Raw genomic sequence first — 12,344 nt, 5'->3', positions numbered from 1 at the left:
TTTGACTTTATTTAAAGGTTAGAACAACATTAGAATATTTTAACTTAATTTTCACCTGAAAATAAATAACATTATTTAAACATTTATTATTAATATTCTTAATTTTCTTGTCATGATTAGAAAATTATTTGACGGTTACAAAAATGTTTCTTTGAACATTCATGGAGTACAAATAACATCATCAGAATATTTGGAGAATGTAGATCTAAGAACATTTTCTCAACGTTATGAGAACAAATATCACATAATAATAAAGTGAACATTTCATAAACATTAAGAATATTTTGTCCTAACATTTATATAACTTTTAAAACCGTTAGTGAAAGCTGTGCGAGTGTTTCCTGATGGCTGGAGGATCTCATGTGGATCGTCATCAGTGGCGGAAGAAGTACACAAATCAATGTATAGCTTAGCAGATTCATGCTTTTAAGCAAAAAACATGCTCATTCATGTCTTGTCGCTCAATATAAGCTTTTTGTTTGTTAGACAAAATTCCAGCATCAACCAGCCACGGTAGTATTCCTGAAAGCAGGCACTTCATAAAGACTTTGTATACAGATATCTGCAGCTGGTTGTAAAGGTGTTCTTCTTGTGTTTCTGCAGTGTTGTGTCCAGCAGGCGTCAGGATCAGAGAGAGCTTCAGTGATCTTTACACACACACGGTCTGGAGACACAAGCTCCTGTGCACACACAGAACGACAGCGACACGGAGCATAATAAAATTAGGGAATATATAAAAATACACAGCATACAACATAGACAGCACACAATATATGTACAGCTAAGCTATATTAATTATCCAAAGGAATGTGAATAAGGAATGATATACAAAGTAAATGTAAGTGATATTGCAGATGTTTGTATTGGACAGTATATGACATGTTTTATTGCATTTCATGTCTTGACATGATCAGTTAGGAAGTATTTATTCAGTATGGTCAATTCAAAGTGGCCATATTTGAGAAAAAAAGGAAAGAAATTTGCAGATTAAAATTAAATATATATATATATATATATATATATATATATATATATATATATATATATATATATATATATATATATATATATATATATATATATATATGTTAAAAAAAAATGTGTCTTCCGTATCTCTCAGTCAGTAGCACTTGAGTGATTGTATTTGTGTACCAGTGTTGGGAAGGTTACTCTGGAAATGTAGCAGGTTACAGATTACATGTACAGATTATATGTTTAATAATAATGTTAATTACTTTCTTAAAGTAACATAACATTTGATTACTTTTCTAAACTTCTGACGAATGTTTTGTCATGTAAAGCAGGAAGGGTTAACCTGACGAACTGTTTTATAACTTATGAACATAACACGGATGAACATGACGCGCCAATAAAAACGAACGCCGCAGTGCATCTCGGGAAATGGAGTTTTGTGCCGAAAATGCGCACATCGGATTTCTTGCAGTTTATTAATATTTCACAGTGCAAATGATGACAGCGACTCGATTTTAGCGACTCTCAGTGTCAAGATTAAGTTAAAAATACTAACACAAGCACATTCTCGCGAGGCTTCAGTGAGCGTCTCGTGTTCTCGCACTTTTTATTCACGAATGTACAAAACGCAGTCAACTTGTAAAACGAACGAGAAATGGTTTAAAACACACAAAATACCAGCACAGAATAAATGATATCTCTGAAGCGTCCGCCTGAGGAATGAACTAGTGTGTTGTTCTCTAAGAGCCGATTCTTTGAAGTGAACGAGAAGAGTCGACTCCCGCCGAGGAGAGCCGAGTCTTCAGACAGAGCCTTCTACTGTAGCCCAGTTTAGCAGTTATGAATGGTTTGTATGTTTTTTCTTTAGTGTTTTCATAAAAGTCTGCTCAAAGACAGGACTTATAATCACAGAGAGAGAGGAGAAATCTCTTCAGCACACAAAAGCTGAGGCATCTGATATTTCTGAATGACAGCCTGCACTAAAGACTGAAGTCTCTTAACGTTAACACTTTTGCCTTTATTTGTTTGATTTGTTTGCTGTGGTTCTGTGTTCAATTAAAGTTTTATTAAAATGTTAAATAATATTAACTCTATTTTTTGCAAAGAAAGAATTCATAGAAATAAGGCCTTTATAAAAAACACTGAATAAAAAAATTGCTAAAAATAGAAGGCTCCGAGTGATAACTGAAGAGCCATTTGGGAGCCGTAAGAGCCGACTCTTCTAAGGGAGCCGAGCCAAAAGAGCCGAATCCGAAGCGGAATCAAAAGAGCCGAAAAACAGCAGTCCGGTCAGTCAGGGTTGCCAGGTTTTACGCTAAAATCTCCTCAATTGCCAAAATACACGTTTTTGTTTCTGGTAAAATTCGCATTCCAGGGGCTAAATATCACGTTATTGGGAAAATCCACGAACATGAAAATATATATCTATGTAAAAATAAACCCAGGTTAAGGCTAGATGCTATACAGGTTCGTCCATGCACACATTAATATAGTGAACATTTTGTCACACTGTACAACAATAATTATTGTTTTTGCTTTTTGTAAGGGGTAGGTTTAGGGTTGGGGTAAAGTCTAAATGGTAGAAAATTAAATTTATTGTTAGCTTCCGGTTTAGCTGTATATCTTCTAGCCACAAAGTAGCAGGCAGACCGCGGACTTGGCAACACTGATTCCTGCGCCTTCGCGAACTCTCGCGCGTTTGTTTCTCGCGAGGTTTGCCTCGTCCGCTTTCAGACTCCATGATCCGCTGCCGAGCGGCGCGCCGCGATCGTTCATGACGCCCCTCTGCGCGTCGTATCCCCGCTCAGATGGACTAAAGAGCGATCCGCGAGGATGGAGAGCGTTAAACTGAAGAAAAGCAGCGCTCTGAGCGCGGCTTTGAGATCCGCGGCCGACGAAGAAGACGACGAAGGCCAGGGAGCGTCGAGCCCGCGTCAGAACCGGAGCCCCGCCGAGCTGAGGAGGAGGAGGGTGAGGAGGCACGCGTCTCTGGACCGGCACAGACACCGAGCCGCTGCTCCGCTGCAGCTGTGCGACCGGCAGTGGGTCCGCCGGGACCTGCGCCGCGGCTCCGTGCACGTCCACGACCGGCTGACGGTGCGCTCGCTCCCGCCGCGGCTCGTGTTGTGCACCGCGGACTGCACCGCGGCCGAGATCGCGCAGCGCCTGAGCGGCGAACCGGGCTCGGTCCTGAGGCTCACCCCCAGGACGGACGTGAACGGCCACTGCGACGGAGACCGGCTGCGGCTGCTGCTGCTGGAGAAGGACATCGACACCGAGCCCCGGGACGAGGACTCCGTCAAACCGTCCGCGGGCTCCGATGTGGAGAGCAGCAGCGACCTGAGCTCCGGGGCCCGGTTCAGCCGGCACCGGGACTCGCTCAGCGACGACATGACTCTGGGCACCGACGCCTCGGCGCTCGAGGGCCTGGACGCGTACGGCAGCTCCTCGGACGAGCTGGAGCTGGACTGTTCGGTAACGGACGGAGCCGAGGCGGGTCCCGCGGGTGACTGGGACTCCGGACCCGCGCTGTACGTTCAGCTGCACGGCGAGGCGGCGCGGCGCCTGGGGCCCGAGGAGAGGCCCCTGCAGCTCCAGAACGACTTCCTCTTTAAGCTGGGATTCAGGGACCCGTGGCGGGTTCAGGAGGAGGGCATGGACCCCGAGCTGGGCTCGCTGCTGCGCTTCTACGCAGGTAACCGTGTTCGCGTCACCAGGTGTTTACATCAGCGTCTGAACTGAGAGTAAACGCCGACTGTGGCTCATCTTCACGCTCTGCTGGCGGCTGCCAATCAAAAATCAGTTCCATTTCCAGAATCGGATACTTTGTGTCACATTGTGTTCATCTCTCGTTCAGGTGTCTGCGGAGTCATTCATTCAGAAACTGATTCGTCCAGCAGTGAAACGAGTCAGTCTAGAGTGAGTCAGTGAATCATTCCATGACATGTGTAGGTGTCTGATATTTCTCTTTGGAATTGTGAGAGAACTACAAACTCTATAAAAGTAAAGAAAAGTCTATTGATCCAGAATCGTGCAGCTCTATATTACACACACACAGCTCTTAATCAGTCCAGTTTTAATGCAGCCGCTGATTATTGTTCATGGTATTCAACAGCAATTAAATATTCAGCAGAAAGATATGTTTGATATCTAAATGTTTGATTCATTTTTTTAATCACATTTGAATCGATAAGAATGGAATTGGAACTGATAACATCCGAGCGATACCCAGCCCTAGTGATCGATCTCTTCATAACCTCCCTCAGGAGAAGTGTCTCGCTGACAGTTCAGTGTGTTTAGTGTCAACATCTGTCACCCTGCAGCACAAAACCAGTCGAAAGGGTACATTTCTCGAAATTGAGGTTTATACATCATCTGAAAGCTGAATAAATAATCTTTCCATTGATGTGTGGTTTGTTAGGAGGACAATATTTGTCTGAGATACAACTATTTGAAAATCTGGAATCTGAGGGAGCAAAAAAATCTAAATATTGAGAAAATCATCTTTAAAGTTGTTCAAATGAAGTTCTTAGCAATGCATATTACTAATCAAAAATTAAGTTTTGATATATTTACGGTAGGAAATTTACAAAATATCTTCATGGAACATGATCTTTACTTAATATCCTAATGATTTTTGTCATAAAAGAGAAACGTATAATTGTGACTCATACAATGTATTGTTGTCTATTGCTACAAATATACCTGTGCTACTGATGACTGCTTCTGTGCTGCAGGGACACAGATAAGGTGCTGTGAAGTGAATGTGAGAAATATTTGAGTTCTCCGTGAGATGCTGGCCGTTCAGAACAGACTCGTGCAGTGGCTTTGCATTGCTCTTTATACAGTTTTTTGCTTTACAAACGTGTGCATGCAGAAGATCTGAGGAGAGAGGTCACATGATGTCAGGGAGTTCGTTCATGTCCAGAATATTTCTACAAACCTTCATTTACTTGTTTACACCAGAAAGAGTTATAGATGAATAACATTGCCAATTTAACTTAACAGAAGTGTTGAGAAACACAGAATATCAGTGCACGTGACGTCAGGGTCAGTGGGTTGTTAAATGGCACGTGCGTGTCAAAAATAGTGCAACAACCCTTGATTTATTGACTTGCTTTAGAAAGAACTTGACAGATGAGTAACCTTTGCTTTGCAGTAATGTTTACATGCAGACAGAACATGTGTGCAGTCTGCGTGAGAGAGAGCCTCCAGGCACGGTCTATACAACTCCAGAACAAGCATGAATTCACAATGATCCTCCATGTTTACATTCCCATGGATCTCTCTCTCTCTCTCTCTCTCTCTCTCTCTCTCTCTCTCTCTTCTCTCTCTTTCTCTTCTTCTCTTCGCTCTCTCTTTACCTCTCTCTCTCTATCTCTCTCTCTCTCTCTCTCTCTCTCTCTCTCTCTCTCTCTCTCTCTCTCTCTCTCTCTCTCTCTCTCGTCACTGAGTCTCTGCTCCCACGGATGCTCATGACATGGTCACAAAACCATTGTGTGTTTGGACGGCGCTCTTGTTCCGGTCTGTTCATTGTGATTGTAATGAAAGGCTGAATGCTGCTGGTGCAGTGGAGGGTGAAGAGAGAGAGCTCTGGATATTTAGATGCTGTTCAGCGTCTCTCGCCAGCGTTCATTCATTCACGCCGCTGAGAACAACAGGGCTGTGAGGAAGGAAAGACTGGGACTCGCTGAGCAGAGCAGGACTGGATCTTAGCAACTGTTGGAGCCGTGGTCTTAAAAACTGATTTAAGAAGAGCTTTTACAGTGGATCAGATCCTCCTCTGAGACTGATATACTACATATGAAGCCTACTTTATTACATCGCTGCTAATCCTGTTTCTCACTCTTCTCTTCATGTCTTCTGTCTCTGATTGAGAGTTTAGAGTGTTTTCAGTAAAAGCTCTTTTAGTGTAATCAGCTTCAGCTGCTGCTTCTGGGGTCAGATCTTGAGTGATTTTGATCAAGTAAGCATCAGAATAACTGCAGTAATATCTCCAGATGAACTCTTACTGGACTGAAGCAGCTCAGCTTTACTTGATTCTCCATCAATCATGTTTTAGAGTCTCAAATCTGATCATCAGGATCTTTTGAGGAGCGTTTGTTTCCAGAAGCTTTACTTTCACTGTTCCTCCTTATGGTCAATGATCTTCACAAGCCTCCAGAACATCTCACATCTTCTGAGGAGCCTTTATTTCTTCATCTCTCAATCACTGCATTATATGTTTGGATCATTTACATCTCATCTCACTGAGACACATTACTGCAGATATAGAGCACAGACTCATATTTAGATCATTTAATATCAGCATCTGCTCTACTGTTAGAAAGATCTCACTGATTTACATCTGAATCTCATCATAGAAATATCAGCATCTGCAGCAAAGTGCTCCGTTTGAGTCTCTGAATAAAATGAAGCTGTTATTCCTGCATATTCTCACTGTTTCAGACTATATGAGCCATAAAAGCCTGATGATCAAATATGATACTCAACGCAAAACTTATTTTGTTTAAAAGTACAATAAACTCTTAGATTTAAAAAAAAAAATAAAAAAATTTTTTCATTTATTTGAATGCTTTTTAAAAAAAGCTACATTTCAGCAGTACTTTCACATGAGATGCTGTGTTATCCGTGATGCTTTAGAAATAATTCTGTTGTTCAGGAGCACGACTCTTTCTGTCTGTGGATCTGTGGCTGAGTTTTGAGCTTCTGTGGCGTCTGGCAGAGGTTGTGTTGATTAAAGCCGCGGTCCTGGGTCCGGGAATCTCAGGCAGCCGTGTTTCAGAGTCTGTAGACACACTGAAGTGCCACAGTTTGAGACATTTCCTATCCTGCAGATTGTGAATAATATGATAAATGGCTTACAGTTATGGATTTGATATGTAGCCTCAATGCTTGATTTGATATAAGAAGTATATTTCGCTGTTTAAATGACATTTTATTAATGTTTGATCTGACTGATAAAGCAGCTGATTAAGAGACCATGAAGAACAAATCAAGTTTATTAAAACAACTTCATACGATAAACATATAATATCTAAACATGTCATATTGCTGCTGTGATGCCGAGTCCTAAAGAAGACGCACACGAGGAAGAAAGACATGAAATATGAATGTTTATTCTCCTGATGAAGCGATGTTTACTCTGTAGCTGTGATAGTGCTCTTCACTCACACTTACATGATCCAGTCAGGATTAATATAACAACACTTCACAGGGAGGATGCATTTGTTAGCTACGCAAGTTAACAGTTACGGGAACAAATGCATTGCTCATTGTTAATGTTTATGTTGTGCCTTTATCTATGTTCGTGGAAGAAGAAAGCAGTTTGAATATGATCTTCATTATTAATCCGGTGAGCTGCAGGGGTTGTCAGATCAGTAATAGCTGGTAGTGGTTAGAAATGTTTGAGATTGATCATGAATGAGTGAAGCTGAAGTGGAGCTCTAGTGAGTGAGTGCCAGGATCAGTGATCGGAGAACAGCCGTTTCTCATCTTTCACAAGCGCTCGGGTTGTGTTCCCGTGTCCTTCTCAGAGCGGGTTATGAGTGTTCATGTCACACACACACATGCATTGCTCAGGTCATGTTAGCACAGACTCCTCGTGTCGAGTTATGTTGCTCGATTCAGCACCCAGGGGTTGGTTTTGGGACACGCACACGTATGTTAAGATCACATGATGATGCTGCTGTTGAATCTTTGTGTCACTGTGTTACATAACTGTATTAGTCTCTGACAAACAGCTCAGCCCGCTCAGGCTTGTGTGTGTGTGTGTGTGTGTGTGTGTGTGTGTGTGTGTCTAGTTCTCTCTCCGTGTCGTTCTGCTCTTTATCTCCGTCACGTGTCTGATTCTCTGCATGCGTTCACACGGAGTTTCATGAGTCAGTACAGTAGAAACACAGCTCAGAGGAAAAGGTTCGCTCTGTGAACACAATAAGCATTTTCAAAAACTGGTTGTGATGAGGCGACGTTATTTTTCTCACCCTTCAACCATCAGTCATTGAAAGGAAATGTAAAAGTGCAAAAGCATTAACAAATTACTTTCAGCACACCATGAATAACTCCTAGAGATCCAGCTTCTATCCGCATGCAGCAATATTACAGACGTGTTAAACATCATTATAGTAATATACTGTATGTCTGTATTTCATAACAAGTAAATTTTTTCGGCCTCTGTGTGAAAGCAACCTGGAAAGAGACGTGAGGATTTTTTTTTTTTTTTTTTTTTTTTTTTTTTTTTTGGGAGAGAAACTGAAAGCTTCTCAGTGTGTTATTCATGGTTATATTGTGAATCAAATCTGGAGAGCAGAACACAAATGCACAGTATATGTTAGGGCTGCACGATGTGTCGTTTAAGCATCGATATCGCGATGTACGAATCCACGATAGTCACATCGCAGGATTTGCGATGTAGGCTGTCGTAGTTGATCCGTTATTCATTAACCGTACGGGCCAGCTGCTCCCCGGCCCTTGACGAATGTGATTGGCGGATTAATTGCACAGCTTAACCATAGAGTGAAAGTTTATCATTTGCATGTGTTTTTTAAGTCCTGTCAGTTTAACAGGGCGCATATGAGAGAGAGAGAGAGAGAGAGAGAGAGAGAGAGAGAGAGAGAGAGAGAGAGCGCGCGCCCCCGGCCCCGGCTCACCTTCACCGTCTTCAAACAACACGAGCGCTGTCTTGCTCTCTCTCCCTCGCGCATATTAATCAAAATCAATTGACACGATGGTGTCGAACAAAAAAAAAAAAAACTATCCAGTGATGAAATGTTTTCTGTGAAATCTTGTGCGATATCCTAAACTGCCGAGATAATTACACAACGCGTGCCGTACACGTCTGATTCACGAACTAATGATTCATTTGAACCGATTCAATTTAATGAATGGTTTAAACATCTGACCTGTCCAACACTGAACTCACGAGACGTCTGAATTAGTGTATAAAAAAAATCTGTAACACTTTACAATAATGTTCTATTTATTAAACTATTTAACTACATTATTTTACATTTACTATTACTAAACTGCACTTCTACAACATTAATTTCAACATTTAGGCTATAGCCTTCATTGTTGAAATCAAAAGTTGTACAGTATTTCTTAACATAGTTAATGCACTGTGAAGTAACTACCAAACAATGAACAGCTGTGTTTTTATAAACTAAGATAAACAAAGATTAATAAATATAGTAACAAAAGTATTGCTCGTGGTAAGTTCATGTTAGTTAATATGTTAACAATTCAAACCATATCCTAAAGTTACAAACAAATAATTTACTCTAATTTAAATAATACTCTGATGTTTAAATCATTTAAAATGAATGTAAGTGTGCTCACCCCATTTTTGTTTGTAAGAAAGAATTAGATTAGATTTCATATCGCAATATATATCGCAGAAAAATAAAATATTGCAATGTAATTTTTTCCCAATATCGTGCAGCCCTAGTATATGTTGTCTTTTTTAAATTGCTTACAGAGGAATACAAAAGAAACATGAAATAATGCAGCGGGCTGAAAAGAGATATTCTACAGATATCGTTATATGACGTCACATTAATATACCAAACGTACGTTATTCTGCTGAAAATACAAAATGAATATTTACAGCCCATTCAGTCAAACTGATGGATAATGATTGTTTGTAGTGCAATCTTATAATTTTAAATGATTTGTTGTAGTGAAACTTCCCCGAACTGCGAGAGCCTCCCATAATTTAAAACGCAGTAGACTCGTTAGGAAAAAGGTGCATGCTGAAACTGAACTTTTTTATTTGTATTTCACTTTTAGTTTTTAAAAATGTATTACATCAAGTTAAACTAAACAAAAGCGAGAAATGCTGCATTGTAAATGTGTTTGAGTCAGTGCTGTGTTTCGGTGTGTAGCTGCTGTGTATGGAGCGTCTGCATCCAGATGAGGTTTTCAGGAGACTCCGCATCAGTGTGTGTGTGTGTGTGTGTGTGTGTGTGTGTGTGTGTTTCTGTACTGAAACTGTGACTGACATCAGAGCCATCACAGCGACTCATCAATTTACTGAAACAAAGTACACAAATAAGTCAAATAAGCATTCAGTGAATATCTGTTTTTTGCTAATGCTGCTATTTTGAAGCCAGTCTGTTTTTGACACAGAGCTGTGAATGTGGCACTGGACGCCCATCATTAGCGCTGTTAAACACACACGTTACACTGGTCTGAATGAGCGGAGTGTCCGTCTGGCTCTGCTGGATTTAAATCAGGCTTTTTATGTTGTGTTTTATAAGTCAATACTCCACAGAAGTGCCACCTAGACTCCAAGAACATTAAAAATATAACACAGATACTATAGTTCATTACTGTGAGCGGAAGATGTTGGTGGAACTGACTTCATACATTCACAAAACATTCATGCATTCACCGGATGATTCAAACACTCTCAGAACTAATGATGAATAGAAGTGCAGTTAGTGAAGAGATTCAGCTGAACGGATCATTTCTTTTCTGGGCCGCGCGGTGAGTTTTAGAGGCTTTGCTCATCTGTAGTATGTCATTCCCTGTCACGTTTACAGCATTCTTCAGACGTGTGTGTGACGTTTATGATGTGTGTGAACACACTCTTGTCAGGATGTTTGCACACCTGAGCGATGCTTTCAATCTGACGGGTTTGTTCAGGGACGTGTGCTGTTACACACTATTAACAGAGCCAGAGATTTCATTATAAATAACACATGCAAATGTTTCATTTTAAAATATTTAATTAGCTGTATATTAAAGCAACACATGGTATATAATATTGGCTTAGTCCTCTCAGCCAGAGCACAGCAGCTCGGAGAAGACTTACACTGCTTTTCTGACGTCTACGGGCCTCGTGTGTTTTGTCATGATTTTGACTCATCTTGATTTCAGCAACTGATGTGCTTCTGTGCTTTTCACCTAATAATAAACTACAGTTTCGGTTTGTTACTGTACGTGCTCAGAATATACACATGGGATTATTTTATGACATGTTTGCAGCTTAAAGGAGGTCACCATACACTGCCATCAGATTTTTTGTTGTTGTTGTTTCTCTTTTTGTGTTCCGCAAAAAAAGAAGGAAATAATCTGTAGGCTATTTTCTTAGAACAAGAATTAATTAGGCTTACTGAGTTTTCATGTGTGAACTTTCTCACAGATGTGAAGGGGTGAATAAACTCCAAGCAGATGAACGCCGCTGTCTGCTAATATTTGGGATGTATGGCAGTGTTTCTCTGGGGTTTTCATTCATTTTGTGCATTTGACACCCATGATTTATTCTAATGTTTGGGCATGTGTAGCACTTGTTCATGCTTATATCAGCAGCTGCCTATTATCTCCAGATGATTTCCAGAGCTGTGTGATTGTTTCATTTTTATTAATTGGCTCATTCTGTAGGTTAATGTCTTCTGTCATTCTAAACACTTAATTGAATTGATATTGTCACGTTTTGTTATATTGTATGACATCATCTCAGTGAAATGACGTTAGTGGCTAGGATTTTCTGTCTTCACTAGGGCTGTGTAAATTTAGAGCATCACTGATAAAATCTCATTCTTCCTCGTGTTCATTTAGTGACAAACTGTGTGAAACCTGATCATTTGGACTACTTGTACTTTCATTTTTATCTACTCTTTGTTTGAAAGGATGTTTCCCTCTGATAACAAATTTTTTTTGAGAAGTCATTTCAAATACTTAACTATGAAGGTATCTAAAATCTCTCGTGAAAGTTTCCGTTTTCGAAAAAAAAGAAAAGAGAAAGTGTTGTGATTGTGTAAAGCAGCTGTGGTGCGCGGCGCTCCTACATTACGTGTCACACGCAGTCATGAACCTTTTAAACCCCTGAAAGAAATTATTCAGGAGTTCTAGCCCCAGTATGTCACGCAGGCGGTTTCTCCAGTGCATGAGATCGCACGAGCAGAACTGGACAAATATAGCCTGGACGCACACCCTCTTCTGCTTTGTGCCGGATACCCAGAGGACTGCATCTGCCCTAAACCGCTCAAAACAGGATGAGGTGTCTAAAAACAGAGTCAAACCTCGGCCAGACCGCTGACCCGCGACCGCAGGGCGTCTGTCCCTGGACACCTTCACCACATTTCATGCTGTAGACAGACGTTTTCCATGAATTAGGGTTTAATGCAGAACACAACACGTACATTTGTTTCTCAATGGCCAATGTAAACTAAATTCTAGTTCACTAGTACTGATTGATGAATTCTCTTATTAATATACTGACTACTGAATTGTGTAATATTGACTGCTGAATTATGTAATACACATATTACCAGCAGCTGAATTCTGATTGTTGGTAGTACAGACTACTGAATTCTGCCTTTTTTAGTAGCAGTAGTAATAATTCTGTTCTTTACTCGTTCTGACTGCTG

The 12,344-nt window shown here is 40.7% G+C and overlaps 1 pseudogene; it reads left to right on the top strand.

Moving 5' to 3' along the window:
* The first annotated feature begins 2,625 nt into the window (after window positions 1-2,625).
* LOC109063845 overlaps window positions 2,626-12,344 on the top strand; it is a 30,035-nt pseudogene continuing 20,316 nt past the window's right edge.

Source organism: Cyprinus carpio, chromosome B2, assembly GCF_018340385.1.
Source record: "Cyprinus carpio isolate SPL01 chromosome B2, ASM1834038v1, whole genome shotgun sequence".
NCBI lineage: Eukaryota > Metazoa > Chordata > Actinopteri > Cypriniformes > Cyprinidae > Cyprinus > Cyprinus carpio.
The sequence above is the reverse complement of the archived record's forward strand: the minus strand, read 5'-3'. Positions and strand labels throughout refer to the sequence as shown.